Here is a 24,645-nt window from a genome sequence, read left to right on the forward strand (position 1 = left end):
ACGGGGATGGGACTGGCACCAACACGCAGGTGAAACTGCAGGGAAATTGGCACAGGCTGGCAAGAAGGGAAACTGAGGCACCGAGCCAGGGAATGACAAGGCCAAGGTTTCTCACACAGACAGTGGCAGGGCAGGAATAGCCCCTGTTCCCTGCACCCTGCTGCCCCTCCTGTATCTGATCCTGGGTGTGAGCCTCTCCCCAAAGCCGTTGCAATGTTACTGGAGTGAAAAGAACAGCCCAGCCAGGAGAGAGTGAACCTTCCCCGCACCTCTGCCAGAGGAGCCACCCTTGGGCGGTGACCTGGGAGTGGGAGGGGCAGTGACTCCCAGCCCTGGGCTGAGTAGCACTGGGGTTAGGGGAACCGGACCGGAGGGTCTCGGTACCTGAGGTTGCCCACAGCAATCAGGGAGTTGGCGAGGACGGCGCCGGGTGGAGAGTTATCAGGCAGCTCCTCAATGAGCTCCTGTGAGACTCAAAGGAGACAAAGGAGCGTGTGAGATTTGGGCCTCACTGACACTTCCCAGTGAGGAGATTACACAGCCAGGGCCCCACACAGCCAGCAGAATCCCCCCACCTGCCCCCCGCTCCTCCGATTCCTGCCCAATAGTGACCACTCTCCGAATTTCTCCCGTCTCTTCTCCCCAGTCTTCAGCCCCAGCAATCCCTGCCCTCTGCTGCCACTCCAGCACCAGCCATCCCCCATCCATTGGCCTGGGGAAACCCCTGCCCCTCCCATGTCTCTGTCCTCCCTCTGGGCGCCGTGTCTCGCTCACCACAATCCTCTCCGCCACAGCCGCCTTGCAGCAGTGCGGCTCCAGTGTGTCCTGCCCTCTCTGCTGTGCAGCGAGACGCGGGGTGGATGGCGTGCAGGAACACGAGCTGCTGGGCCTCCTCCTGCACCCACCAGGAGTGGGGTTAGGGGAGAGAGAGCCAGTTAGCCAGGGACCTCCCTGCCCCCACACAGCAGCTGCAGGACTCAGGCCTGAATGGGGGATAGTGGGGACCCGCCCATTGTCCAAATCACCCACCACTCCACCACAAGCAGGGTCAGGAACTGGGACAGTGCCTGTGGGGGGAGGAGACCCGGCTGGTGTGTGACAGACACCCCCACCTCTGGGGTCCCAGATCATGGAGGAGAAAGGTCCCCATTAGGGCTGGTGGATCATCAGGGACAAGACCCTCTGCAGGGGGTCAGGTGCTGGGAAGGGGCAGGACAGTCTCGGTTCCAGCACAGCTGGGGAACGTTCGTACCTTTTCTCCGTCTTGGAGCTGCTCTCAGCTGTTATTGAGAGCAGCCTCCTCTGTGGCCACGTCCACCCATTCCTCCTCCTCGTCCCCTGAGTCCCTGCACCAGGGAGAGAAGGGGACAGGGTGACGCCTGCTGCCACTCGGGGGAAGGACAGGGGCACGCTGGGGCAATGTGTCCCCTTCCCACCTCCGGGACCCAGGGCAGATTGGGCCCCACACTCCCCCGTCTCAGTGATGCTTTCAGCCCCCAACTCCTTCAGGAGCCCATAGCAAAGAGACCCCCCCACGCTGTCCTGGACTCCCTGGGAGGTGCCTCCCCCCAACTGGAGCACCGAGGACCAAAGTGGCAGCATCTAGTGTCAGTGGGGTTCATGTGGCTCAGGCCAGACCCCTGGGCTGGGGATCCGCCCCCATAGCACTGATCGAGGGCCTGGGCCCAGGGTGTTCACAGCCCCGCCCTCACCTCTCCCTGAGCCCAGCCTGACTCCTCACCTGGAACAAAGCTGCGGCGCCCATTGGCCTCGCTGCTGCCCGAGTCCCAGGCACTGCTGCTGTCCCATGGGAAGCGGGCCGAGCTGCTGGTGGTGGGACAGGGATCCTCCACCTCCTGCCCTGGGGAGGCTGGAAGGTCCTCACTGACCGGGCCGGGCGATGCCTCCTGCTGGGAATCAGGGCTGGGCTCCTGGGGCTGCTGCTGCCCACACAACATGTCCCAGAGTCACTCTGCCCGGCTCCCCTCCTGCGCTGGGTCCTGCCTGCCCAGCCGCAGCCTGGCCCAGCTCCATTTCGACCTGGCCTCTCCCACCTCGGCGCCTGCGCTGGGAGCGGGTTTTCTCCGCCAGAAGACTGGGCACTTCCACCTCCTGGCCTGGCCGGGAGCTCCTTCCCCGCCAGTGGGGACGGAGGGGCCGCTCCGCTCCCGGGGAAGATGGCAGCTGCTTCCCTCAGGCTCTGGGGCCACCTGCAGAGCCTTCTTCCTGAACATCCTCAGGAGCCTGGCCACCCTGGAACCGAGCGGGAAGCGGGCGTGAGTCTGGGGTCAAGGCAGCTTCTCACTAACCAGCCTGTTTGGTCCCTCCCCATCCCTGCCCCAGCCAGAGCAGCTCCTCCTCCCCCCACAGGGGTGCACGTAATGCAATCTACACGCACTGGCAGGAGTTCATTGCATGATCTGCTCCCAGCGTTCCCCCTCGTCACCTCTGGGGCTGCAATGCCCGGGGAGTCTCCTCCTTTTCCATCACTGGGCTCAGTCACTTTGGACAAGCAGCTCCCTCCTGCCGTCCCAGGCCACACTCCCCGCCAGGCTAGAGAAGGAACAGAACCCAGGAGTCTGGACTTCTCCTGGGAAACCATTCCCCAGGTCAAAGTCCCGAGGCAGAGCAAGGCCAGGACCCCCGCCTTTCCCATTGATTTCCATGCTCAGCAGCTCACAGGGTCTGGCCCAGCTCAGAGACGCTCAGCCTGGGGAACGGTCTCCCACAAGGGAAGCGTTGGGAGCCCCATTCCTGGGACCTTTCCAAACACACTGGAGACGGCTCTGGAGAAGCCCCTCCCTGGTCTGAGAGCGAGGGGCTCCTGGGGGCGGTTTGCAAATCCAATCTCCTTTGGGAGAGATTCTTTCCCCCTCTTTCTGCCTCTCCCCAGACAGACAGGGGACGCCAACGGGGAACCCTAATGCCACTCACTTGCTCTGCTGACGGAGCGATGGATGGAGGATGTTCCGTATCGTCCCTCGCCCTCCTCCTCACTCCCCAAAGCCAAGGCAGGCTGGAGAGGGTGGTGGTGACCTGAGGAGTTACCCTGCCCGGCCAGCAGGCAGGGGGATAGCACTGGGCGATCGACTGGCTGTGAAAACAAGAGTCTATCTTATTGCCAAGGGACAGAGAAACTCGGCCAGCAGCAGGGGGTGCAGAACACTGGCCTAATGCAGGGGTGACAGCACCTCCGGGATCCTGACATCCCGGCACTTTACACACCTTCCTGGAGCCTCCCAACCCCCCTGGTCTGTAGGGGCTGCTACCCCAACCCTACTGATGGGAAACAGGCCTGGGGTGGGGAAGCTACTGGCTCAGGGTCACACCAAGTCTCAGAGCCAGGGATGGGACCCAGCAGTCCTTATTTCCAGGCCCCTTCACTAACCACTGCTGCACACTCCCTCCCATAGCTGGCAATTACAACCAGGCCTTCATGTCCGGTCCCCCTGCTTTGAGAGGGAGTGTGCTCCGCTGGAGTGACTGGAGCAGGGAACTGGGAGTCAGGACTCCTGGGTTCCATTGCTGGTTTCCTATTGACCTGTGGGACTTTGGGTAAGTTGCTCCCCGCTCTAGGCTCTGTCCCCAGTAGTCAAATGGGGATTTCATACTTTCCCACTATTGGAAAGTGCTGGGAGAATCTCCCAGCAAAAGCTGCTCTGACAGTGCTAAGCAGCATCTGACCATTAGAGGTCAGAGCGCACTGCCCAGGAGGAGGAGTGTTTGGTTCTGGGCTGTTGGAGTACGGGCTTTCAACCATCTGTGCACACATATTATACTAATTGCATCTAGACCACATCTCCCTAGTTTGTTTGTGAGAATGTCCTTATTAACACCAAGATGGATCACATCTACTGTTTACCCACCTCCACTAGGCCCGTAACCCTGCCAAAGAAGGAGCTAGGATTGGTTTGGAATGATTTGTTCTTGACAAGTCCATGCTCACTAGTCCTAAGAACCAAATTGTCCTGTAGGTGCTGACAAACTGATTGTTTAATAAGGAGTTCCAGTATCTTTCCAGGTATGTTAATGGATGGGAAGACGTTCTTTTTCAGGGATCTCTGACGAGAACTGGGGCACAGCACTTAGTTTGTTGAGGCCATAAAATGGAGACAGGCACCTCTTCTCTTCTCCCAGCACCCCAGATACCTAAAAGGGTGGGACTCACATCCCTCAATGGGCTTTAAAAAAGACAATGGTTACAATGTGGCCCCAACCATTTCTGGTTTCTGAAGACTAGATGTTTTAGCAAAGTTTAGAATTCCTTGGTGCTCAACACTGTGAAACTCCCCTTTCTCCTTTACAAAGGGCTTTAACGCCCCTTATCTCACCCAGGCTCTCGATTGCCCAAAGTTGGAGAACTGTCCCTGTTCCCATTGCAGAGCACTCCCCACGACACACACACAGAGTCCTCCTGGTGGTGGGAGGGGAACAGAGGAAAGGACAAAAGAAGTCAGAGATGAAGAGAAAGGAGGGAGGGATGGAGGAAAAGGTAAAACAAAAAGGACAAACCCTAATGTCCCCAGTGATTCTAAGGGACAAAATCCCAGGTGGGGAATAAAATTCGCCCACCTTAAGCTAGTGTTTTCCATGCCTAGAATTCAGCTGGTGCCAGATGCATCAGACTGAACAGGTTCCAAACCTCTCGGAGGCTCTTACCTTCTAAACAGGGACGTCTGTTTTCTAGTAAAATCAGGAAAAAGAAAGGAGAAAACTCAAAAGAGGTTCCTCCTGGCGCTCATGTACGTGACCCCTAATTCTCTCTCAGTCCTCAAAGAGAGACCTCGAGAAGGAGACTTGCTGAAGGAAAGCTACAGGGGACTCTGAGGTTTCCCTGGCCCTGCGCCCCTGTCCTGCCTGGCTGATGTCAGCATCTCTCTGTGAGGTCACCACCTCCCCAGCACCTTTGACCAATAGGCTGATGTCCTGCAAAAGGCCTTTGTGATGTCACTCCCACACACACCCCTCCCCTGCAGTGCTAATGTCCTGCCGCAGGCCAGACACTTTGGAGGTTTGAGCTACTCTCTGTGGATCACCCCACTCAATGAGTGTTCATTCTAGGAAGCAAGCCGGCTAGACAGTAAAACATCAGATGCTGCTCCCAATACTACACTCGGTTTCTCAGAAATGAGTAGACTTTATGGCCAGAAGAGACAGTTAGAGCATCTAATCTGACCCCCTGCATATCACAGGCCTCCTGTCTACCACAATAGCTACTTTTGGGGTAAATACATTCCAGAAAGGCATCTAGTCTTTATTAAATGACATCAAGAGACGGAGAATCCACCACTTTCCTTGGTAGCTTCTTCCTGTGGTCAGTCATCCTCGCTGTTGAATATTTGTGCCTTATTTGTCATAGGAATTTGTCTCTTTTCACCTTCCAGCCATTCCCAAACCTCAGCCAGCATTTGTAGCTGATAAATCTCACGAATTGTCACAGATTGCGGTGTTACTAGAGGAGGTTTTGGAATTAACTGATAAGTCACTGGGACCAGATGGCATTCACCCAAGAGTTCTGAAAGAACTCAGATGTGAAATTGCGGAACTACTAATTATGGTTTGTAACCTGTCCTTTAAATCAGCTTCTGTATCCATGACTGGAAGATAGCTAATGTAACACCAATATTTAAAAAGGGCACTATTGGTGATCCCGGCAATTACAGACCAGTAAGTCTAATGTCAGTACCGGGCAAATTCGTTGAAACAATTGTAAAGAATAAAATTGTCAGACACATAGAAGAACATAAATTGTTGGGCAAAAGTCAACATAGTTTAGGTAAAGGGAAATCATGTCTTACTAATCTATTAGAGTTCTTTGAAGGGGTCAACAAACATGTGGACAAGGGGGATCCAGTGGACATAGTGTACTTAGATTTCCAGAAAGCCTTTGACAAGGTCCCTCACCAAAGGGTCTTATGTAAATTAAGTTGTCATGGGATAAGAGGGAAGATCCTTTCATGGATTGAGAACTGGTTAAAAGACAGGGAACAAAGGGTAGGAATAAATGGTAAATTTTCAGAATGGAGAGGGGTAACTAGTGGTGTTCCCCAAGGGTCAGTCCTAGGACCAATGCTATTCAACTTATTCATAAATGATCTGGAGAAAGGGGTAAAAAGTGAGGTGGGAAAGTTTGCAGATGATACTAAAGTGCTCAAGATAGTTAAGACCAAAGCAGACTGTGAAGAACTTCAAAAAGATCTCCCAAAACTAAGTGATTGGGCAACAAAATGGCAAATGAAATTTAATGTGGACAACGTAAAGTAATGCACATTGGGAAAAATAACCCCAACTATACATACAATATGATGGGGGCTAATTTAGCTACAACGAATCAGGAAAAAGATCTTGGAGTCATCGTGGATAGTTCTCTGAAGACTTCCACGCAGTGTGCAGTGGCAGTCAAAAAAGCAAACAGGATGTTAGGAATCATTAAAAAGGGGATAGAGAATAAGACGGAGAATATCTTATTGCCCTTATATAAATCGATGGTACACCCACATCTTGAATACTGTGTACAGATGTGGCCTCCTCATCTCAAAAAAGATATACTGGCATTAGAAAAGGTTCAGAGAAGGGTAATTAAAATGATTAGAGGTTTGGAAGGGGTCCCATATGAGGAGAGATTAAAGAGGCTAGGACTTTTCAGCTTGGAAAAGAGGAGACTATGGGGGGATATGTTAGAGGTATATGAAATCATGAGTGATGTGAAGAAAGTGAATAAGGAAAAGTTATTTACTTGTTCCCATAATATAAAAACTCCACTAGTAACCTCCCTCCAGCCTGACAGTTCACCTTTCAGTACGACCCGTTGTAGTCTCCCCTTTAACCAATTCCTTATCCACCTTTCAATTTTCATATTGATCCTCATCTTTTCCAATTTAGCTAATAATTCCCCATGTGGAACCGTATCAAATGCCTTACTGAAATCGAGGTAAATTAGATCCACTGCGTTTCCTTTGTCTAAAAAATCTGTGACCTTCTCAAAGAAGGAGATCAGGTTGGTTTGGCACGCTCTACCTTTTGTAAAGCCATGTTGTATTTTGTCCCAATTACCATTGACCTCAATGTCCTTAACTACTTTCTCCTTCAAAACATTTTCTGAGACCTTGCATACTACAGATGTCAAACTAACAGGCTTGTAGTTACCCGGATCATGTTTTTCCCCTTTCTTAAAGCTAGGAACTATGTTAGCAATTCTCCAGTCATACGGAACAACCCCTGAGTTTACTGATTCATTAACATTTTTTGCTAAAGGGCTTGCAATTTCATATGCCAGTTCCTTTAATATTCTTGGATGAAGATTATCTGGGACCCCCGATTTAGTCCCATTAAACTGTTCGAGTTTGGCTTCTAACTCAGATGTGGTAATATCTACCTCCATATCCTCATTCCCATTTGTCATCCTACCATTATCTCTAAGCTCCTCATTAGCCTCTTAAAGACTGAGGCAAAGTATTTGTTTAGATATTGGGCCATGCCTAGATTATCCTTAACCTCCACTCCATCCTCAGTGTTTAGCGGTCCCACTTCTTTCTTTGTTTTCTTCTTATTTATATGGCTATAGAACCTTTTACACCTTTTACTATTGGTTTGAATTCCCTTTGCAAGGTCCAACTCTACATGGCTTTCGGCCTTTCTCACTTTGTCCCTACATTTTCTGACCTCAGTAAGGTAGCTTTCCTTGCTGATCACTCCCATCTTCCACACCTTGTAGGCTTTCTGCTTTTTCTTAATCATCTCTCTGAGATGCTTGCTCATCCAACTTGGTCTACAACTCCTGCCTATGAATTTCCCCCCCTTTCTTGGGATGCAGGCTTCTGATAGTTTCTGCAACTTTGACTTGAAGTAATTCCAGGCCTTCTCCGCCTTTAGATCCACAAGTTCTTCAGTCCAATCCACTTCCCTATCTAATTTCCTTAATTTTTTAAAGTTAGCCCTTTTGAAATCAAAAACCCTAGTCACAGATCTATTTTTGTTTACCCTTCCATTTAGTTTAAACTGAATTAGCTCATGATCGCTCAAACCAAGGCTGTCCCCTACAACCATTTCTTCTAAGAGATCCTCACTACTCACCAAACCCAAATCTAAAATGGCATCCCCTCTTGTTGGTTCAGCAACTACTTGGTGAAGGAATCCATCAGCTATCACATCTAGGAAAATCTGAGCCCTATTATTTTACTAGCACTTGTCCTCCAGTCTATATCTGGGAAGTTAAAGTCTCCCATGATCACACAATTCCCATTAGTATTTACTTCATTAAAAACATTGAAGAGGTCTCTATCCCTATCCAAATCAGACTCCTGTTCTAACAGACAGCAAACCCCCCAAAGACGGGGATAGAGCCCAGAAATGGAGATGGTGGGGAAATTTCATTGAAACCGTTTCTGTCCGAAAATCCCATTCAAACTAAACCAGTTTGTTTCTTGAAATCATATCAAGTGGCATGAAAATTCTTTGCAAAAATATTTTGTTGCAAAAGAAAAGCATCTTCTGTGTCACAAAAAGAACAGGAGTACGTGTTTGTCTCGTCGCACACAAAGAGGAGACACTTAGATCTCAAAAATTAGATAAGATGTTTCAGTCTGAGCTAAGTAGTTGCTGCTCTTAACAATTGCAACATAATAAAATACAAATAAAATAGACTATTTCAGCCATTCTATTATGTCCTAATCTGATCTGAGTAAACGTGATAGGACACCTCATCTTATGCACTGCTCCTAGTGACACTCTCCAATAGATCCCCATCCTCCACCTGTCGGGAGGTAGGTAGGAGCGGATTGTTATCCCTACTTGAAAGAGGGAGAAGCTAAGGCTGAGAAAGGAGAATTGACTTGTCTTAGGTCACACAGCCAGTCCATGGCAGAGTTGGGAATAGGACCCAAGAGCCCTGATTTTCAAACTAACCATCGGATCTTGAATTTCAGACATTGAATGACCTGAATAAAGTGTTCTCAAGTGAGTTCCAGACCAGCAAGAGTTCATAGTAATTATTCAGCAAGTATTTTAGGAGAACTGGAATGGTAGAGAAAATAATGAACTGCAGAGAAGCAGCAAAATTTGTCGAACATATAACTGGTTATGACTATTTACTTGGTCTTAAAAGAAAACAACAGGGACCTGAGTCTCCTCCCTGTCAATAACCCCCTGCTCAGCCAATCAGGGTAGAGACCGAGGGGCGGGGGGATGAGGGTTCTCACCAGAGAGCACAAAGGATGGCCCAGGTCACCGCTGGGGATCACTGTCTGAGCACTATTTCAACGCCACATTTTTCGGTGGACCTCCCACAATGGGAGTTGTAGAGCACCCCCCACGACACACACACACCCCTCCTGGTGGTGGGAGGGGAACGGGGAAAGGACAAAAGAAGTAAGAGATGAAGAGAAAGGAGGGAGGGATGGAGGAAAAGGTAAAAGAAAAAGGACAAACCCTAATGTCCCCAGTGATTCTAAGGGACAAAATCCCAGGTGGGGAATAAAATTCGCCCACCTTAAGCTAGTGTTTTCCATGCCTAAAATTCAGCTGGCGCCAGATGCATCAGACTGAATAGGTTCCAAACCTCTCGGAGGCTCTTACCTTCGAAACAGGGACGTCAGTTTTCTAGTGAAATCAGGAAAAAGAAAGGAGAAAACTCAAAAGAGGTTCCTCCTGGTGCTCACGTACGTGAACCCAAATACTCTCTCAGACCTCAAAGAGAGCCCTCGAGAAGGAGACTTGCTGAAGCAAAGCCACAGGGGTCTCTGAGGTTTCCCTGGCCCTGCGCCCCTGTCCTGCCTGGCTGATGTCAGCATCCCTCTGTGAGGTCACCACCTCCCCTGCACCTTTGGCCAATAGGCTGAGGTCCTGCAAAAAGCCTTTGTGATGTCACTGCCACACCCACCCCTCCCCTGCAGTGTTAATGTCCTGCCGCAGGCCAGAACCTTTGGAGGTTTGAGCTACTCCCTGTGGATCACCACGCTCAATGAGTGTTCATTCTAAGAAGCAAGCCGGCTAGACAGTAAAACATCAGAGGCTGCTCCCAATGCTACACTCGGTTTCTCAGAAATGAGTAGACTTTATGGCCAGAAGAGACAGTTAGAGCGTCTAATCTGACCCCTTGCATATCACAGGCCTCCTGTGTACCACAATAGCTACTTTTGGGGCAAACACGTTCCGGAAAGGCATCTAGTCTTTATTAATGACATCAAGAGATGGAGAATCCACCACTTTCCTTGGTAGCTTCTTCCTGTGGTCAATCATCCTCGCTGTTGAATATTTGTGCCTTATTTGTCATAGGAATTTGTCTCTTTTCACCTTCCAGCTATTGGGTCTTGTTCTGCCTTTCTCTGCTAGACTAGAGAGCCGTTTAATACCCAGTATTTTCTCTCCATTAAGGCACTTCAACACTTCAATGAAGTCCCCTTCAATATTCTTTTGATAAGCTAAACAGGTTAAGCTCTTTCAATAGCTCACTAGAAGGCATTTTTCTCCAGCCCTCAGAACATTTCATGGCTCTTTGCTGCCCCAGCTCCAATTTCTAGGACCATCTTTTTCAAAGGAGGACACCAAGACTGGAGGCAGTATTCCAATAGCAGTCTCACTGCTGCTGTGTCACCTCCCTATCCTACTCACGGCTCTGCTCCTACGTCTAATGATGGCTTTAGCCCTATTCACCACAGCATCACACTGGGAGCTCATGTTGAGTGGCTTCTCCTCTCTGGCCCCTAAATCCTTTTCAGAGTCACTGCTTTCCTGGATCCACGTCCCCATTCTGGAGGTGTGGCCGGCGTGCCTTGTTGCCACGTATAGGACATTGCATTGGGCTCTGCTCAAACTTGTTTTCTTTGAATGGGTCCAGCTGGCCGAATGAGCCAGATCGCTCTGTATCACTGCCCTCTCCCCATCAGGAATTACCACTCTGCCTGTATTTTGTCACCCCCCAATCTTATCCGCAGTGATTCTATGTTTTCTCCCAATTCATTGATAACAATTATTTTAAAAAATTAGTCCTTGAGAGCTTCTTCAGACCCTTAGTACCCAGGACCTGCTCCCCACATCACAGTGAGAAATGCTGTCCAGCCCTGCTGGTACATAGGGGATAAGCACAGAAGAAACGTACCTTTAGGAGCTGTGTTATCCATAGGCTCTGAACAACATGTGGGGGTCAGCAGATTACAAACGCACGACAGACCTGTAGTGTAGACAGGTCCCAACTGTGTCTCGGTTTCCCACCCTGTAAAATAGGGAGAACAAACAAAACCTTGATTAGCTCCATTTGATAGCTGGGGAAACCGAGGCACCCAGCGGTGCAGAGATTCGCTCATGGTCCCAAAGCCAGGAATAGAAAACAGCAGATCTGATAGCCAGGCCTGGGACCTAACCCTGGTTTTCCTGGCCTTGCTGCTCTAAGTTTAGTCACAGCCTCCATGTCTTTTCTCCCGTGTCCCTTAACCCCACGTCACTGCAGAAGAGAGATTTTCTGGTAGCCAGCAGGCTCTCCTGCATGTGGATGTCGTTCCAAAAGACGTGCTCTGGCTCAGTCCCATGCTATGGTTGGCTGAAGGAACCACTTGGTCACATTCTAGGCCCTGAGTTGTACAGGAGGGGCGACTAGATGCACATAATGGTCCTTTCTGACCTGAACCTCTATCAATCGCTACATTTTCTGCTGTGAGGAAGAGAACTCTGGACCTATTTTCTCTCATTCACTTTCAGTCGGAATAATTTCAATCCAGGCCAAAGGATTTCCTCTTCCATTGTGTCTTCAGCACCTTTGGGAGCAACCAGTTACTGTTACCCACAGGTTACCAATGTCAACCTGTCCCTGGGTGAGATGGCCAGGAAAGGGGTTGGAGCTCAACTGCACCTGGCCCAGGTGATGCAGCTTCCTAGGGCGAAGGGAATAAGTGTGGGGGTCACGTGACAAGACGCAGCCTGTGACTAGGACCCAGGCCTGCTGAGAGATAGAAGGGCAGCCTGTGCTCAGCCAGGAGAGAGACCCCAAGGGAAGCAGGCATGGGAGGGGCTTGGAGAGTCCTTTAAAGGTCAGGGACAATCTGGGAAGGGGCCAGGCTGAGCACAAAGGACAAGGCCCTAGGAGGAAAAGATAGGGCAGTTTAGGAGATGGGGCAGATATTCCAGTTGGATTGGCTCCCAGGACCAGACACCCAGAGGTGAAGGTGATTGTCGGGGCTTCTGTCCTTCTTCCCCAGTGTAGATTTGATAGTGGAGAAGACTGATGCCGTAAGGGGGAAGTGAGTTACCCCAAGGTCACCCAGTGAGTTTATATCACAAATGCATACTCGGAAGGATCCAATAGAAACATGGATTTTCCAGTCTCTTCTTTCTAGGAGTCCCCAGGGCTAAGGTAAAACCCCTGCGGCCCCTCCCCATTCTGCTCACCTCCAAGATGTGCTGGAGTTTGTCTGTGCTGGGGGGTGCTGTCAGCAGGATCGAGAGCTCGTCATCCATGTTCTCTGGGCAGGCCTTGCTCAGAGCCTGCCAGCGGAGGGAGACCAGGGGTCAGGAGCCTGCATTAGCACCGGTGTGCCATTGACCAGGAGCTGGCTGAGGTAAGCGCCGCCTGGCCGGAGCTCGCACCCAGAAACCCTGCCCCAGGTCGGAACCCCCTCCCACACCCAAATTCCCTCCCAGACCTCACACCCGGCACCCCAACCCCCTGCCCCAGGTCGGAAACCCCTCCTGTACCCTAATCCCTCCCAGACCCCACACCCCCACCCCAATCCCCTACCCCAGCCCTGAGCCCCCTCCCGCACCCAAACTCCCTCCCAGAGTCCGCACCCCAACCCTCTGTTCTAGCCCGGATCCCCGTCTGGCACCCCAACCCCCTAATCTCCAGCCCAATCCCAGAGCTCGCATCCCCACCGGAGCCCTCACCCCTCCCTGCACTCCAACCCCGAGCTCCAGCCCAGTGAAAGTGAGTGAGGGTGTGAGAGCGAGCGACTGAGAGAGGTGGGCTGGGCTGGAGTGAGTGGGGGTGGGGCCGTAGAGAAGGGCATGAAAGAGGTTGGATCAAGGGCGTTTGGTTTTGTGTAAGTAGAAAGTTGGCAACCCCACTTAAGGACCTTTGAAAAGCAGCCTCCTTAGCACCGTTCCTGATACCAGGGGCCAAGGCGCTCCCGGACATGAGAACCACAATAGGCCAGAGCAAAACGCTGCGTTAGAAATCGGAGCTCAGGCTGCCAAGCGATCGATAGCTGACAGACAGGAGATGTGGGAATTAAGGTTGTGCCTTCAGCCAGCAACTGGTGTTCATCCGTTTGCACCACACACACACCTGTAGGCAGGGCCACTATTTCCTTGTCTGTCTGCCTGTTTAGCATCTCTCGGGCCTTACTGTGCCCATCACCGTGGTGTCTGAGTGGCAAACCAAGGGTTTGACGTGTGCATATGAAACTAGCTGACTGGAAGGACGTGGTTTGGTGTGGATCAGTGACTGCTGGGGCGATTGGTGGCAGAAGGCTCTGAGGGCCTGGCTCATTCCGACCTGGCTCATTCCAATGGCTTCTACAGCTCAGAGCAGCCCAGTCTCCTGCCTGGGTCCGACGCAAACCAGGAAGTACAGGACCACGGTTAATAAGAACAGCTCAAAAGATCATTTTCGCTGACCCAGCCCTGCACAGATTTCCAGCTTAGGTTTGCATTTTCAGCAAAAGTTCTTCTTGATTATTTTCTCCCAACCCCCTTCTGCCTCCATAATAGCCAGCCACCCCATCAGTCGCATCCTGGGGCGCTCCAGGGACAGCGTGTGTGCGTGTATGTGTACGTCTGTATATATGTGTATGTGTACATGTGCATATGTATGTGTGTACGTGTATGTGCACATGAGTGTGTGCACATGTGAGTGTGCGTGTGTATGTGTGTACATGTACCCCAGTCAGATGTATACATCTGGATTTCCTTTGAAAGAATTTTCAAATTGAGCTGATCAAGTGCAATGGCAAAGCACCCAATTCCTCTGCCCCCCAACTGCCTTCGCTGCTTTAACGTACAACCTGCTCTGCTGGCACCTCTGACTCCTGAAAGCCCTAACGCTCCCGGGGAGCAGGCCGTGCCCTGCCCTGGCTGCCCCGGGTGTTACCTCGGAGGGAATCGTTCCAGATTCCAATGAGTGGCAGGTCCAGGGAAGAGCCTTATCTGGGGGGAGGCTGTACCAGACCCGCCCAACCCAGGCACTCTCCCAGGTATTCTCTGCTCGGGGCTGATAGGGCTTCTTAGCAGTTTTTCTCCAAACAAATTCCAGTTCAAGACACCTGAGAGCTCCACAGCAGGGCAGCATCCCCCGAGCGCAGCAGGGCGGGGGTTAGGGGGAGCAGTCGGTAGCAGCACCTGCCCCTCGTACGGCAGGAGCGAGAAGTGCCAGTCTCTCTGAACAGAGCAGCAGCGTTCAGCCTGGGCCAGACGTGCTGCAGTGATGGGTAAGAGCTGGCTCAGAGAGCCAGAGGGTCTGTGGGGCAGCTCTGGGCCCTTCTGCTCCGCACTAGGGCCGGGTGGGCGTGTTCAGCTGGGATTGGAACCCACCAGCACTTGTGGGTATGAATGCGGGGCTGGAACGCAACGTGGGGCTCTCCCACCTCGCCCGGGGGTGACTGGGGGGAAGGGCAGAGAGACACCTGGGCTGAGACTCAGAGGAGCAGAGACCCCAGCTCCAGGGAAACAGTCAGTCCTGCCCAGCCGGTTTAAATTGCCCAGCTGTGTGACAGCCCCCCCATCCCCGATGGGTCCCCTCCCCCCGGTATGTCACAGCAGGGTAATGTGCGTACTGAACGGCAGGGGTTGCCAGAGACTGGCTGGGAGAGGCCTTTGGGGATGGAGGAAGCAGCACTAAGGTACATGCCAACCTCCCTACAGAGGAGGGGCCGTGCCCCACTGGTGTGGGGCAGGGAGCTGGGACACTGCGCGGTGGGTCATTGCTGGCCCAGGCCCTTCCTAGCTGGAGGCCGAGGCATTTCCTTCAGGTCACCTTCCACTGCAGCTTGGCCACGGGCCCCCATAGCCACTAGCCCAGTCAGGGATCCCAAGTGGGGATTGTCACAGCTGGCTCCTCCCTGCCGCCAGCAGCTCTTCACTGCCAGGGAATTCCTGAAATCCTGTGCGCCCCTCCCCCACCCACCTCCTGGGGCTGTGAGTGCCCCCCCGGACAACCCCCCCAAGAGCTCTGAGTGCCCCTGGCCAGTCTCTCCCCTCATCCCCCCCCACTTCCTGGGGCTCTGAGTGCCCTCAGCCAGTCCCCCTCCCACACCCCGGGGCTGAGTGACCTTGGCCAACCCCCGTCCCTTCAGGAGGAACTCCCATTACCCACCCAACCCCCACACCTCAGGGTTCCCCTCCCTGTGGCGCTGTGGCCATACCCCCACCAGGGCCGGCTTTAGGCTAATTCAACCAATTCCCCTGAATCGGGCCCCGGGCCCAAGCCCCGGTACGGTGTACCGGCAAGAGCCGGTGCGCTGTACCAGGGTGGCTCGGCTTCCCCAGGGGGCAATTTAAAGGACCTAGGGCTCCCAGCAGGGGCCGGAGCACCAGGCTCTTTAAGTTGCCACCAGCCCCGCACTGCTGGAGCCCTGGGGTAGGGCTGTGGGGCTCTGGGGGCTATTTAAAAAGTCCGGGGCTCCCGCTGCCTCTACCAACCCGGCCCTTTAAATAGCCACTGGAGCCCCGCTGCTTCCCCAGAGCTCCCGCGGCTATTTAAAGGGCCGGGGCGGTAGAAGCAGGGGAGCCCTGGGCCCTTTAAATAGCCCCCAGAGCCCTGGGATAGCGGGGGACTCGGGGGCTATTTAAAGCTGCCTCTGCTGCACCCCGTCCCCGCACCAGCCCCGCACCGCCTGCCCTGCCCGCAGCCAGCCCCGTCTCCAGCCAGCCCTGCACCCCCTGTCCGCAGCCAGCCCCTGCTGCACCCCTGCCCTACCTCCAGCCCCGCCACCCCTGTTCTGCCCGCACCAGCCCTGCCCCCATGCCCTGCCTGCAGCCAGCCCTGCACCCCCTGCCCACAGCCAGCCTCTGCCGCACCCCCTGCCCTGTCTCCAGGCAACCCCTGCCGCACCCCCCTGCGGCCCTGCCCAAAGCCAGCCAGCCCCACACACCCCTGTCTCCAGCCAGCCCCGCACCCCTTGCCCTGCCTGCAGCCAGACCCTACCTCCAGTGAGCCCCTGCCCAGCCTCCAGCCAGCCCCATGTCCACTGGTGCCCTGCAGTTCCCAGGGCAGTAACCCTGCACACTTGCTTCAATGAGGGGGGCAGGGAGCAGCTGGGACCCACACATGTGCACACCACTAGGGTGACCAGACAGCAAGTGTGAAAAATCGGGACAGGGGGTGGGGGATAATAGGATCCTATAAGAAAAAGACCCAAAAATCGGGACTGTCCCTATAAAATCAGGACATCTGGTCACCCTAGCACACCCCCAGGGAGTGGCGGGGACCCACACACGTGAAACGGAGCTCATTAATAACCGATCAACAGCATATATGATGCAATGTACATAATATATAATTTTATTTTATATAGTTATGGAAAGTAAATAATACATGGAAGAAATTAAAGGCTTTTTTTTCCATTATTTTTTTTGTTAGTCATCCCTGCTGGGGCCCCGCCAAAAATGTTCGAATTGGGCCCTGCCCTTCCTTAAGCCGGCGCTAACTCCATTCACATGGTGTGCACAAAAGTGAAAACAATTTTAGTGTATGAGAAGCCAACAATAATCTTCCTCCAGTCTACTCCTATACCATCTGTCCCTTTAAGGGTATTGGGTTCAATCTCACCTGTGCCTAGTTATCCACTTCCCAGTTTAAAGGGGTTGGGCCTGTGGTTGAGTCTGGTGACCAGGCATCTCATGAGAGTAGCCTGGCATAGGTGGCACATGAGTCTTTCATTTGGGGAGGCTACTCCCAGGAATGCCGGAAGCTCCCTAGAAATGGGGGCCACCAGCACCCGAACTGTGACCATGCTCCTGCTCTGCCCTTCCTCCCGAGTCCCCGCCCATGCTCCACCCCACTCCCTGTGAGTCTGTCCCCGCTCTGCCCCGAGGCCGCACCCTCACTCCACCTCTTCCTGCCCCCACTCTGCCTCTTCCCCTGAGGTCCTTCCCACCACTTGCTACTCTCTGCCCCCCTCCACCCCCCATTTCTCTCTCTTAAGGGGAGGGGAGGGGCAGATGTGGGTTGAGGCCACAGTCCAGGTGCCAGTGGCCCCCCACTTCTAGGGAGCTTCCAGCACTTCTGCTCCCAAGGCACAAAGGTGGCAGGCCGGCGCACCTCCAAAGGGAGGTGAACTGCATCTGACATTTGCCCCCTGCCTGGCCAGCCATTTTTATTTTGGGCAGGCTTACAAAAGGAAACCTGCTCTGTTAGAGAGATGACACCAGGGGTTAGGGGAGAGCTCTGTGGAGAGTGCCAGACAGTGAAGGGGGCCCAGCAGAACTCACATATTCAGATAGACCAGGGAAGTTGAGAGTTTGGGCCTAATTCTCTGATTCAAGTGTAACAGGAGAAGGACCTGCAGAGAAAATGTAGGAGATCTAGAGTGGGCCCAGGGTCAGAGGGCATGTATTGTGGTGAATTGCTTCCAAAGGTCCTGAGGTACTGGTTTCACGAACAGAATGCCATAATACAGTTTGAGATAAGAAAGTATATCGTTTTGTGTTTTTTAAATCCATCAATTACAAGCTTTGTGTAACTCAGTCAGAAGTGCAGACATCAATAGCAGTGTCACAACAGTTAGAGGAATAAAGTGAAGGGAATGTGTAGATATAGAAGTGATAGGGAGGGAAAATATCTGTAGATTACGCAAGCCCAAAATAATAACCTGAAGGCCTCCTGCCCAGTATGTTCTACAGGAATTCTCCAGTATGCACAGTGGCAAAGATGTCAAAACCTGTGATTCTGGTGCTGCATATAAGAAAAACAAATTGGCAGGGTTTTTTTAAAAGAAAAAAGCTAATATTTTCTTAAGCCCGAAAGGAAGAGGCAGCTATAACAGCAGCAGAAATGACCATTGGGTGCCATGCAGTAAAACATCATTGGAGCAATAATTTCTTTGACTGTGGAACAAGCTCTCATCCCAATTGTGGAATTGTTTTCCAACCCTCAAAACATGTAAAGTGCAGAAACAAAAGCAAAGTCATTGGATAAACATGGTATGGCACCAAAATCTAGTCAGAGAATTATTCAGTACCATTTTCTGCTTGATTTCAACAGATGCATTAAACAAGGGAAATTTTGTTTTTTTCTGCATTACATCCTTAAACCTTTGAACTTCACCATATTGACAAGTTACTCAAATTTGTAAAGGAGTGCTATGAATTGTATCAGAGCATTCCAGATACTGGCAACAATTCTTTACTATTTCATCACTGAAATGAAGTAGTATTTCTGCATATTCAGCAGTCAAAGTGAATAGTTGTTTCCACATGTAACCCCCAAGGAGATTACATAGATTCCTGGAGCTCTGTCTGCTGGCAGCTCAGGGAGGAGGAGCCAAGGCAAACTCAGAGTCTGCCCGGCAACCAATAGGGAGTGAGATGCCCCTCCCAGGGAGTTCAGGAGAGGGGAGAAGCCATTTTGGAGAGGCTGGAGCCAGCCAGGGTAAGGGCAGGACTGGTTGTGTGGGGAGCTGGTGAGTCCCAGGCCTGCAAGCAGGGTTCCCCCGAGAACTGGCCTCTAAGGACCTGACAGCCGATCCCTCACCTGGGTTTTCTTTCCCCACGGATGAGTCCCAGTTGGTAGCGTTTGCTGAGAAATTTCCCAGCCAGGCTGGGTTCACCTCCAACTCCCTAGGTGAGACTAGTCACCACATGGTGAGCTCTGCTAGTCCAGGGAAGCTGCCTGCTGAGTGTGTGACTGGAGGCTGGGCTAGGAGGCTACAGTTTGGATGTTAGGGTAGTTGTATAACCTACACCTTGAGCCCTGCACCCCTTTGTGGTGAGGGGAAATCCTGGGACCAACGCAGCCTGATTCCCGCTTGAGGAGAATCCCTGACAGCAGACAGCAGCCCCTCTGCAGTGACTGAAGAATCCAGTGTCATCTTCAAACCTGAAGATCATTCATGGAGTTTGTGAGTGCACCGTCTTTTAGTTAGTCAGGGAATTTGTTTTGGGGACCCCCTACTCCCTGAACTGTGTCCTCAAGCCAGGGAGTAAGGGTTTGAGGATTTTATAACCTGCTGCTTATTATACCTGTGGAGGGATTCACCACCTCCTCCAACTTTGGGTCCTTTGGGCTGTACTGAACCCAGTCAGCCACACTGCCAAACCACTGCAGAGAATTGTATAGGTCATCAAGGGCCCCAGCAAAGTACGTGTACCAATAGGACACTAATTTTACACTTGTTACATCAAGTCACGGGTATTTTCAGTGTGGGCACCGGTGACCCTAAAAATAGTGTTTCACCCTGTTATGTTGTATTTGTTGCCTGTTTAGTATAATTATTGTGTTGAATATATTTTTATGTGTTGTGTTATTTCTTGGAAGTCTCCAACTATCTGGCAAGTAAGTGGGGATTACTCTGTAGTTAGAATTTTCTGCCCAAGCTGCCCTGGTGACCCTGCCAGGAAGGAGCGAGGGCGGGGTGGAGGCACCGCCAAATAATTTCATAGAAAAAAAAAAAGAAAAAAGATTCACCCTGCTGCGTGGGTGGCGGGATTCAAAAGAACCCAGACCTGTCCATCAAAACCGGTAAGCGGATTGCCACTAAAGGAGGTAACCAGGTGGAGAGGGGCGCTACACACAATTGACGGTCTGCTTAACTGTGCTTGAAAGCAGAAAATGAGCATATAGTTAAAGTAAATGGCCCTGTGTATATTATCCACAGTATACTTAGTTTGTGTAGGGCACAGCTAACTGTGAAAACCTGATTATGAAAATCTATAATCCTTTAGCACCCTTCTCCAGTGTTACTTCAATAAAGCTGGGGGCTGCCACTTAAATCTATCCCTGTGTCTGTTTTCATTCACCTCCATTTCCGGATCTTCACTTTCAAAGCCCAGTGCTACATCTGGATCCAGACTGGATACCTGGAGTTTGACAAAGGTAGTGAGCAGAAGAGGATACCTCACAGAAATTAACACTCTCCTTGTATCAAGATATAAGTCAACCAATAGAATGTATTCCAAAAGATGTCCAAGGGTTTATGTTCTGGTGCATGAAGCAAGAGATTGGACCAACTTCAGTAAAGGTGAAAAACACATTATCAGTCTTTTGTGTAGGAAGCTTAGTAAGGGAATTAAGCCTGTTTGGTTTCCTGTGTGGTCTTTATGAAATTCATCACTTTATGGAATGGGCCTTAATTTGGAAAAAAGGGTTGCATCATGCTACATGATATTTGGATAATTCTTTTGTTTGCAGGTCGGGCAATATGTCCCAGGAATATGTGGGATTTTAGAAGGTGTTGATGGTTAGGTTACAGGGGAAATATGGAACCGCCAGTATCCAAGTTGCCATAGCTGGGCATTCATGTGGACACCTAGTGTGATATTTCCCAGCTTCTTAGAGAGAAGGTGGTATAACCCAGATTTCTAGTCACCTCATCCCTGGCTCTAAATTGGGGTTCCCAAACTGTTTGCTGGCACAACCCCATTTTAATTATTTGCTGCCAGAACCCCAGACAGCATGGAGGATGCCATTTTGAAGAGCAAAATGGCAACCTATGCACTGTGTGACCTCACATGCTCCATAAGTGTGAGATCATGCTGCATGAAGGATGCCATTTTGTAATACAAAATGGCATCCTCCACACAGTGTGACCTCATATGTGCTAAGTCACACTATGCGGAGGATGCCATTTTGCTCTACAAAATGGCATCCTCCGTGCATTGTGACCTCGTGACCTCACATGCACCTAGGGATGAAAGTAACTTAAAGGACTTACCGGTACGCCGGAGTCCTCAACGGGGGCATGGCCTCAACCGGAAGAAGCATGGCCTCAACCAGAAGAGGTGGGGCCTTTAAATCACCTTGGAGCTCCCAACTGCAGAGGCATCTGGGAGCTTAGGGGCAAATTAAAGGGCCCGGGGCTCTGGCCACCGCGGAGCTCCAGGCCCTTTAAGTCACTGCAGGAGCCCTGCTGCCACCACCCTAGGGCAGCAAGGCTCAGGCTAGGACTGGGGTAGCGGTGGCAGGGCTATGGCGGTGATTTAAAGGGCCCAGGCTCCCCACAGTAGCTGGAGCCCTGGACCCTTTAAATCACCACCGGGGAAGCCGGTGCAGTCTGGCACGGCGTACCGGCTCTTGCCAGTATGCCATAGCGGACCTTACTGGCTTACTTTCACCTCTGCAGGCACCGTATGTGCAAGGTCACGCTGTGCAGAGCAAAATGGCATCCTCCACATGCTAAGGATCACTGTGACCCCGTCTGCTGATAATGCAATCCCAAACAGTTTGGGAACAGCTGCTGTAAATGATGCCTGAGTGGAGACTTTTATAAGCTGCCTCTCTTTGCTAGAGGACCCATGGAAAGGGTGGGTGGATGGGTCCAGGGGCTCCAGAGTGCCATTTAAAGTGGAGGAGGCCATAGATTTGCCCCTTTCCCACCTGACCTTCCTCTTCCCCTCTTAGTTGTCCCCTCACCTGCAGCCAAGCCCCTTCCCCCTGCCCGTGAGCCCTTATATTCACCCCCTCCCAGGAGTCTCAGCCTTTCAGGTAGCCTTTAAGGTAGCACTCCATCCCCTCCCAGAAGCCCTTGCCCCCCTCCACTCTGCTCCATACCTTACCCCTCCTGGATGGGCAAGCTTGCTTTCAGGTGATGCAACTGCATGTGCACGCAGTAGATTACATCTCTTGACAGGTAGCTGACAAGAGAGTAGAAAAATTGGCCAGGCCAGTCAGAAACCAGCCAGGTGACAACTCTGTTTTCCATGTACCTGCTTAAAAGTGGTCAGGCCATGACCCTGGTATGCTGCCCTCCACCCCTTTCCTCTCTTGGCTCCACAGCCTATGGGTGGGTCAAGAAGGACATGAGGCTACTCCTTTGTTTCCATTTTAAACAACCGTCCGGGTTGGAAGATGTGGAAGAAGCTGATGAAAGGAAATCTGGGTAGAGGAGGTGCATTGTGCCCACACCCACTCAACCCAGTAGTGCAGGGAGCTGGGCATATTAACTATACTGCCTGAGTGGTTGTTCTGGTGTGTTTGTTTGTCATTACGGGTTCCATTTGTTGTCTGTAACATATTTATCCTAATTTTTCATTCTCCCCATCCTTTTCTTAAATAAAGTGCCTCCTTCTTTAAAAAGCAAACTGCATATTGAGTTTTATCATGGTTTGCACCTGTATCATTTGTTTCTTTGAATTTACAAGTGACGGGCACCACAAACCCAGAAATCAGTTACACGAAGGGTCCCTGTAGCAACTTTGTGTCTGGGGGGTCACTACAGTGGAAAACCTGCAAAAATTAATTTTTGGGTGCACTCTGGGCTAAGAACATTAGTCAATTAGAGGCCCTTATTTGACATTTGAATTTAGCCTGTTGTGTGGTGCCCCATGGTCAGGGCCTTTGGTTTCCAGTTTGAGTCAGAGTAATGTACCTGTTCTGCTTCACTAGAGTCACTAAGGAAATGAGGAAGTACTTAGGAACACAGAAACTGTTTATGTGGGCTTAACAGGATATCTTCAGGAAGAACCAAACTGAATTGACTTGCATGTTGAATTTCACAGCAAACAGTGCCTCTAGTGATGGTGCTTGGAGTGGGCCGGGCAAGGGCTGATAAAGGATATTGCATTCTTTAATTTTTCCCTATCTTGTTGCAATCACAATCACTACCCACATCCAGATTAGAGATTCTTTTTTGGTGTAACAGTTATGCTGTTGTCTACACTGGCAGCAACCCAACAATGATATCCTATGCAGTAATTCAGCTCATGGGCATATTTCAAAGCTTAAAGCTTACTATTTATTTCTCTTTGAATCCTCTGTGCCAGTCCAGATGCTTGGGGATAGATCCTCCGGGCCAGCAGATGAAGACAATACACAAAACATTTTCATCTATGTAACAACCCCTTCTTCCCCCCATTTAATGGGCTTGCCAGCTCACAAAGCTCCAGCGCTGCTGTCTCCAGAAGGTGGAGATCCCATACTTTTGCTGGCTGACCTAGAGATTGAAGAGAAAAGAAAGGCCTGTGACTACAAAACCGCTTTTAGGACTGGGACACCCTCTGTCTTCTCATCTGGTGGGCTGTTTGTTGAAGGACTCAGCATATCTGATTCCCACAGAACCCACAGTTAATCCCAGAGGATGCAGGAACAGCTGCATCTGGCAACTGTAAGAAACTGCAAGGTGATCATCCTCCTTAGTGTCCAAAGGATCGTGCTCATGAAGTAAGGAGCAATATAGGGGACAAAGCACCATCTGCCCAAATCTCCTGAAGAGCCTAAGTACCCTCAGCACTCTGCTGAGCTAACTAGCGTGTGTGGGGAAACCCTGGGTCCAATGAGTCCTCAGACCATAGGGATTCCCTCCTCTCTTTGTGAACTAGGCTGCCTTCCCTCAGGGCTGAAGTGCCCATTCCTTTCCTCCGCTGCTCAAGAAGCCTCTAGGCTTTGTTACTCTATATCCCCACTCTCCAGAGGGTAGAGAGATTTCTCTGGCTCTTCTCCAGCTTGTGATTGCCACTGCCACCACTCCCTCGCCCCTACCAGTGCTCAGGGATGGGGCACAACACTAATATTCTGTGGCAACTGCAATTAGGGTTGGATGGGCAAAGTTAGTGAGCAGCAAATCTCCACACACTAGCCTTTGGCTAGGACTACTCTTGTTCCCACCTTCTGGCAGTGACCACTGCTCCCCGCCTCTCAGAGTTAAGCCAAGTCCCCACTACTTCCCCCTCTTTCCCAGCCAGGCCACATCCTAGCTGGGAAAATTCCTTCCCAATTCCCTTCAAAGTAGGATGACTGTACGTCCTGTTTTGGCCAGGACAGTCCCCTTTTTAAGCTCTGTCCCTGCCATCCCAATTTTTTTTTTTTTTTACAAAAATGGGCATTTGTCAAAACTGATCAGTAGGCAAAAGCAAACAAACAAACGCCCAGTTTACCAAAAAAGTAGAGTGTGCCCCCACCTAAGGGGGGGCATGGAGGAATGTTGGGGGGCAGTGACATGAGGTGATGGGCAGCAAGGCTTGGGGGTGAGTCGCAGCCCCAGATAGCATGGGGCACAGCCCCAGCCCTCAGGGGGCCAGCCCCAGCCACGTCAGCATAGAGGTTGGGGGGATCAGCCCCAGCCCCACATAGCGTGGAACTTGAGGGGTGGGGGTGTGTCTGTCCCAGCTCCAGCCACAGCCACAGGCAGCATGGGGTACAGAGCTCGGGGGGGGGTCACCCCAGCTGCAGGCAGCAAAGGGCTCCAGTGCTCAGCCCCACCCCAGCTGCGGGTGGCATGGGGCGCAGAGCTCGGGGGGAGCAGGAGGGAGCTCAGCCCCAGGCAGCGCAGAGCTTGGGGTGTATAAGTGCTGAAACTAGGGGTGTGGGGCATAGGTGCCCCCTGGCTTTAAGTGTTTTCCATTGTGTACAGGGTTTACAATTTGGTTCATTGGCCTTCAGCATTCCCACTATACAAATTGTTCCAGCACCCCGTGGGGGGAGGAGGGGGACGGTCAGCCCCATCCGCAGGCAGCATGGAGCTTAGGGAGGGGTGTGTCAACCTGGCCACGGGCGGCATGGGGCACGGA

General features: G+C 51.6%; 1 long non-coding RNA gene across 2 annotated transcripts; it reads right to left on the reverse strand.

The window, feature by feature from the left end:
• Nucleotides 1-9,213: 9,213 nt before the first annotated feature.
• Nucleotides 9,214-12,625, reverse strand: LOC117872786. Of its 2 annotated transcripts, none has more exons than XR_004644604.1 (3): nt 12,379-12,625; nt 11,096-11,209; nt 9,214-9,329 (listed from the first exon to the last, which is right to left on the reverse strand). It is a non-coding gene; the product is annotated as an uncharacterized LOC117872786 (long non-coding RNA). The 2 variants fall into 2 exon arrangements; XR_004644603.1 differs by lacking the exon at nt 9,214-9,329 and adding an exon at nt 9,417-9,597.
• Between the last annotated feature and the right edge of the window lie 12,020 nt (nt 12,626-24,645).

Source organism: Trachemys scripta, chromosome 2 (assembly GCF_013100865.1).
Source record: "Trachemys scripta elegans isolate TJP31775 chromosome 2, CAS_Tse_1.0, whole genome shotgun sequence".
NCBI lineage: Eukaryota > Metazoa > Chordata > Testudines > Emydidae > Trachemys > Trachemys scripta.